Source organism: Pongo pygmaeus, chromosome 1, assembly GCF_028885625.2.
Source record: "Pongo pygmaeus isolate AG05252 chromosome 1, NHGRI_mPonPyg2-v2.0_pri, whole genome shotgun sequence".
Taxonomy (NCBI): Eukaryota; Metazoa; Chordata; class Mammalia; order Primates; family Hominidae; genus Pongo; species Pongo pygmaeus.
The window spans coordinates 155,027,106-155,034,138 of NC_072373.2; positions in this window are offsets into that span (position 1 = coordinate 155,027,106).

Genomic DNA, 7,033 nt, shown 5'->3' on the forward strand with positions numbered 1-7,033 from the left:
TCTAGGGAAAGCTCTAGAGCCCCTTTTCCACTTCAGAGCACCCACCCACCTCCACCGCCCACACTCCTCACTCATTCCTCACTTCAGTAGCCACCACTTCTTGACGCAGGGTTGACAATATGCCAAATACGGTGCTCACTGCATTATATTTAATATCTCATTTAATCCTCAGGGCAACCCTGCAAAGTGGGTAGTGGTGTACTCATTTACAGAAGAGAAACAGGTTCCGTGAGATTAAGCAACAAGGCCATGCAGCCAGAAAAATGGCAGAGTCAAGCTGTCTCATTCCAAATCTCATAAACACTACTTTATCCTGCCCACTTGCATATAGCTTGGGAGGCCAGTGTGACTGGAAGCAAGAGAGCAAGTGAATGAGTAGGGCAGAGGGTAGGAGATGAAGGCAGAGAGTAATGGGGTGCATGGGGGTGAAGTGGCCACCCCATGAAAAGGGCCCTTCAAGGCCACAAAGGATGTTGCATTTTCTTCTTAATATGAAGGGAAGCCACGGGGGGGGGGGGTTTCAACAGAAAAGTTCTAATTTAGGTTTTAAACACATCTTTTTGAGCACATTTTAGGGGGAAAGGGGTGGAAGCCAGGAAAAAAGTTGTGTAGCTATTTTAATAGTCCAGGTAGGAGATGATGTTTTGCAGTAGGTAGGAGTGGCAAAGATGTGGGAAAGTGGGTAAATTCTAGAGACATTTCAAGGGTAAAACAAACAGCATATGATGAATTAGTAAGTGATATGCCCACGGTTACATAGGTAGTAAGAGGCTGGACTGGAATTGGAACCAGGCTCTAACTACTTGAAAGCAGACCCTGTGAGCTTTCCACAAACTACAGTGAGCTGTGGTCATAGCTTCTGAGAAAGGGATTTCAGAATTCCTGCACCTGAGGCCAAAACAGGAAAAGCTCCCAGTGTGTGAAACATATGACTGAGTTATGTGTTTCCTGTGTGTCCTCTCTCTCTAAAAAATAGAGGGGTTGACAGCAGATTATCCAGGACAAATAGAAAACAATGACCAGGCCAGGTGCAGTGGCTCACGCCTGTAATCCCAGCACCTTGGGAGGCCGAGGCAGGTGGATCATCTACGATCAGGAGCTCAAGACCAACCTGGCAAACATGGTGAAACCCCATCTCTACTAAAAAACAATGTAAAAATTAGCCAAGTGTGGAGGTGGGTGCCTGTAATTCCAGCTACTTGGGAGGCTGAGGCAGGAGAATAGTTTGAACCCGGGAGGCAGAGGTTGCAGTGAGCCAAGACCACACCATTGCACTCCAGCCTGGGCAACAAGAGTGAAACTCTGTCTAAAACAAACAAACAAACGAACAGAAAACTATGACTAGACCCCTATCCGACCATTCTGGCCCACTTTGAAGGCTAATGAAGCAAGGTGTGCTGATGGCCTAGACAGCTACTGCGGGCAGAAGAAAAAGAAAACTTTACATTTTAACCTATATTAGATAGAAAATGGGAGGAGCCATTCGAGAGAAATGAAAAGACTCTGCAGCCACATTTACACAGTAAAAGCCAAATGGAAGATTGAGCAATTACCCAGTAACTGCAGGCTGGGGAGTCAGCCAATTTGGGTAACTCAGATAAAAACATGTGTTTGGCTGCTTCTCTTGCCTGAATTACTCGATAATGACCCAACCTGTCTGTTTTGCTTAGTTGAAGAGAACAAGAAACAGGTCCATCTGAGGCAGAGAACTTCCATGGGCCATAGTGTAGCCCAGGCTGAGGAGCTGCTGGGGAAAGCCTGTCCCTGGGAGCCTGGCATGGAGTAAATTAACCATGGCAAGAGACTGCTCTGTCAATGCCCTGTGCTAGATCCTAGAAACCCTAAGATGAATAGTCTAGGGTCTCTAGTCTAGTCTTGAGACAAAATTGAGGAAGGAAAATTATAATAAAACGTATTAAAGTGTAGAGATATCCTTTGAGGAAATGATGGGAACACAAAGAACTTACCCACATTGGGGTGGGGTGTGGGGAACAATCAGGGCAGGCTTCCTGGAGGGGATGATATTTGAGCTTGGTCCCGGATGATGAGGAATTGTGTGTAGCCAGGAAAAGAGAAATGGAGAAAGGAGAGGAAAAGCTAGTGAAAGATGGTGGCATTGTTTTTCCTCTGGTGTTAGGAGTTAAGTTTACCAAGGAATAAATACAGATAACTTTCAGGGTTTATTGTGCACCAGATACTTTTCTAAGCACTTTATATGTACTGTCTTATCACAGGGTCACAATAACCATTTGGGAAAAGTGCTATTATTAGTCCATTTTACGTATGAGAAAACTCTGGCACAGTGAAGTTTAACAACTTGCCCACAGTCACCATGGTGGGATGTGGCAAAACGAGGACTCCAGACAGCATGATGTGAAAGTTTTTGTGATACTTCTCCATGTTGTCTGTAATGTAGCTTCAGCCCTACTGCCATGCCATTCCTGCAGATGTCCATGACAGAGCAGAACAAACTAATGCTTCACAAGGGCCAGAAGTCCGCTCTCAGATTAGAACCAAGCAGGCAAGTGACACATAGAGACTGCAACTCTGCCTTTGCCCTGCCTGCTCCTGTGCCAGCTCAGCTCCACTTCGACACCTCGTCCCCTGCCCTACATGAGCACTGCGTGCTCCTCTGAGCCCATGAATTCCCTGTAGACTGTCTCATCTCCCTCATCCTATCCTAACAGGAGAGGAAGCCCATTATAGGATTGGATCCAAGTCTTTGTTAGAAGTTTCCTGATCCTTCTCCCTCCTTGGTTCCATTGCTGACCCTTTGCAAGTGCTAGGCTCTACTGTGGAGCCCGTCAAGCTAGTTTTGTTCACCAGGACTCCTGAGACATGTTTTTACTGTTGTCATAAATGCACCATGCTGTCTTCTGAAAGACAAATGATGAACTAGGAAAATTGCATATGGTCTCGCTTGGAGGAGTTTCAACCAAAGATGAAATTTGTGGTTCAGAACCATGCTGGCAAAATAACAGACTCATTCCAATACATCTGAAAGAAATGAGCTAATAACTAGTAGTGGTTCTCTAGAGACATCACCCTGGTTCCGGGAAGTAAATATTTTGAAATTGAATTTGTAACAATGGTTTCCATTTTCAAATATGGCATCATAATTCCTTTGGGTTTAAGAAAATTTTTTTGGAAAACATTCAAATCATTTCTGCAAACTAAATTTTACAGCGACTCTCTACATCCAAATCACAGAAGGTCACACCTCTACTTGACTGAATAATTCTTTAAGATCAAGAAGGGAGTTAATGTAGACAGGAAATAGATGTTTTCCATTTGTAGGGAGGTTGGAGTAAAAACACTTTGCTGGAGAATGTGTAACTCATTAGCAGCATAGATGCTCCACCTCTGACTTTATTTAAAGAAATGCACAAAGTGCTTTGTTCCTGGGGTTGCCTGGGATAGGGCAGTGCTTGCCAAACTTCTGGTGCTCCATCAGCTCCAACTGCCCGGCCTCAGAGTGCCTGATTTCCTGCCACTAACCCCGCCCTTCAAAATTAATGGATCATGTTTTTACCATGTCTTTTTTCCATTCATCTCACTTTTGCTTCATAAAAACTTTCCTTTTACTGTTGAGGAAATCAGCATGCAGGGAGGCTAAGTGTCCTTGGGATACAGTTAATTGGTGTCAGAGAAAGATGTCAAAATCCAGCTATCTCACATTCCATGCTAAATGGTGTAAAAAGAATATAAATTGCCACAGGTATATAAGATATTTGCTAAAGGAAGGGTAGAATATTTTCCTTAAGGATTTGAGAAGATCTGTTTTGGAATTTGAAGTTATCCTAGGACGCTCAAACATAGAGTCTTATTCTGATTGTTTTTCTACCACCCCCATTCAATCCCTGAGTGCTTACTTGGTGGCAGGAACTGTGGAATGTAATGGAAAGCAAGACAGATGTTGTTTCTACCTCCCAAGGACCCCTTCTATTCTTTATTTCTTAACATCTTTTTTTCTTCCATTGATACCCCCATACAAGTGCCCATACACAGTCCATCCCTAAACTCCACTCTCAGCCCCCTAGCAAGTTCAGATCTTTGTGGTAAGTGCTGTACCTGATGACAATTTAGAAAAGAAGAAGCAGTTCCTTGCAGTGGTTTTCACATCCTCTAAGCCTATGGCAGTCTATTTCTTATGAAACTCAAGGACCTGGGGGAAATTTGTTAATTTATCCTCCTAAGATCTCTGTACATTTATAAAAATAATCTGGTGCCCTGGAGAATTCCTGCATATTAAAACCAAAGGCCTAATTATGTTAATTGAAGCTTCCTAAATTTCAATTCCCTCATCTGTTGAATGAAAACATGATGATATACAGAAAAGCATTTAAAAAGTATGAAGGACCATGTAATAAAGTTATCACCATAATCAGCAACAAAGAAAATAGAATATGATAAAGTGCCAGGTACTAAAGTAAAACATTTGATATCAAGTGAATGAAACCTCAGCTGAAAAAATCCTAATGAATGCTCACTTTAGTCATATATGCAGAATAACTAAAGGGAAAAAAAAGTCACAAAAGTGGCAGCTTGTGCTTAAATTTAGCCCCTGTATAAGATACTAGTTTTTGGCTGGACATGGTGGCTCATGCCTATAATCTCAGCACTTTGAGAGGACAGGTGGAGGATTGCTTGAACCCAGGAATTCGAGACCAGCCTGTGCATCATATTATATAGCAAGACCTAGTCTCTATAAAAAAAAAATTTGTGTGGTGTGTGGTGGCATGCACCTGTAGTTCTGGCTACTTGGGAAGATCACTTGAGCCCAGTAGTTAGAACACAGCGAGGCTCTGCCTGAAAAAAAAAAATAAAAATAAAAAAATAAAAAAAGGATACTAGTTCTCCGAAATGCAAACTACAATTTTATATCAAGTAATAAAGTTTTTTAAAATTGTATTTTTGAGTATAAGATTAAAAAATATTTATCAACTCCAATTTAGGCAGGACAGACAAGTGTTCCAAAAACACTTCAAACACCGCTGGTAGAGATGTCATTTAGTGCAACATTTGGTGGGCAATCAATGCATTTCAAGAGCCTTTTAAACCTATGCATGCACATCCATTCCACTTCCAAGAATTCACACTGAGGAAATAAGAATATACATTAAAAGGTAGCAGGTAGCCACAAAGATGCCATCACAGTGTCATTTAAAATGGTAATAGTATAGCATAGTGGTTAAGATTATGGCATCTGGAATCACTGAGCTACTAAATCCAAATACTGGCTTTATTACTTGCCACCAAGATAGTGGACGTATCAATTTTTTAATTTCTACATTTGTAAAATAAGGGTGATAATAGAATCCATTTCATGAAGTTGATGTGAATACATATCAAAATACCCCCAAGGCACTCAAACAGGACATCCTGAAAGTGCTCACAATGTTAGGCTCTATTCATAATAATAAAAAGTTAGATACAACCTATTTATCTAATAAAATTGTTTTATTCAAGCAATGTAATACTATATGTTTTAGTCCATTTGGGTTGCTATAACAAAATATCAGACTGGGTAATTTATGAACAACAGAACTGTATTGGTCACAGTTCTGGAGGCAGTGAACAAGATCAAGGCACCAGCAGATTCTGTCTGGTGAGGACCTGTTCCTCATAGATGGCACCTGTGTGTCTTCACATGGCTGAAGGGCAAAGGGGCAAACAAGCCCCTTTGGTCTCTTTTATAAGGGCACTAATCCCATTTGCAAGGGTTCTTCCCTCATGACCTGGTTATCTCTCAAAAGCCCTACCTCTTAATACCACCACATTGCAGACTATGTTTTAATACAAGAAATTTGGGGGGACATAGTACTATATATCAATTAAAATGATACTATAGGTAATATTTGACTTGGAAAGATATTTACTAAAGGGAAAATGTAGGCTACAAAATAGTACTTACTATCTGATTGAATCCAAGTAGATGTTTATGAGATGTCATCCAGTGTACCTGAACTTGTTTTGGACTCAGATCCATCTAAATATTTAGTTGCATTTCAAAAGAGTAAAAATCATATAATGCTAATATCAGTTTCTTTACCTCCTCCGGTAGGAGCCATTGAGAATTTTTCCTACACTAATATACTTTTGGTACTTAGTGTATTGCAACCTAAATTACTTCTGTTCTAAATAATAAAATAGAAACATTACTTTTGCTAACTGGTAAAGTCATCCATGCCATAACAAAAGTCCCAAGATGCCACCTAGTTTAATAATGCTACTAGAGTAATTATACACATAATTTACCACATCAAGAAATACTACAGCTATCAGCTTTCAGATGACTGTAACAAATTTTAAAAGCATGAGCTGTGATTCTATCTAACAATGTTTATTATGGGATATTCAAAACAGATGTACTTATAATTTACAATGAGTGATGTGGAATTTTAAAAATGACATTTGTCAAATGTAAAACTACTACTAAATACTACCTTGTCCAACTAAAAAGAATCACTTAAAGAGTATTGACTTAGTGTGACTTCCATTTCAATGTTTGAATAAGATTCTTGATTTGAATTGCAAAAAAAAAAAAAAAAAAGGTATCCTACCTTCTCACAGCTCATGAATGTCTTCACACCTAAGAGATAACTACTTGTTACCCACATCTTTGCTACTCCAACAATATAGAGTTTTCTTTCTCTAATCTTCACAAAAGCTGACCATACTCAATTTCAAGTAAGTATTGTGCTCACATAAACACTGAATATTACTAGCATGGAAATACTTCAATTCTTTCCTAATTTTAGGTTTTAAAAATAAGATCTCTGGCTAGAGATAGCAAACTCAAATGCTTCTATCACATATCATATTTTTAGTACTTTCATATCTATCTCTTTTCATGATTAACAGTTTTATATGCAGGATATATAAATCTGATCTATTTTGATAGCTTTGAATCTCTTTGTTATGAAGTTTTACTTCAACTTTGGGCATTCATCTTTGGAACTAAAAAGGGTGGTGATATATTTTGTAAAAACTTTCTGTACAGAGTCAGAGGATGATGAGCACAGGAAAAAGA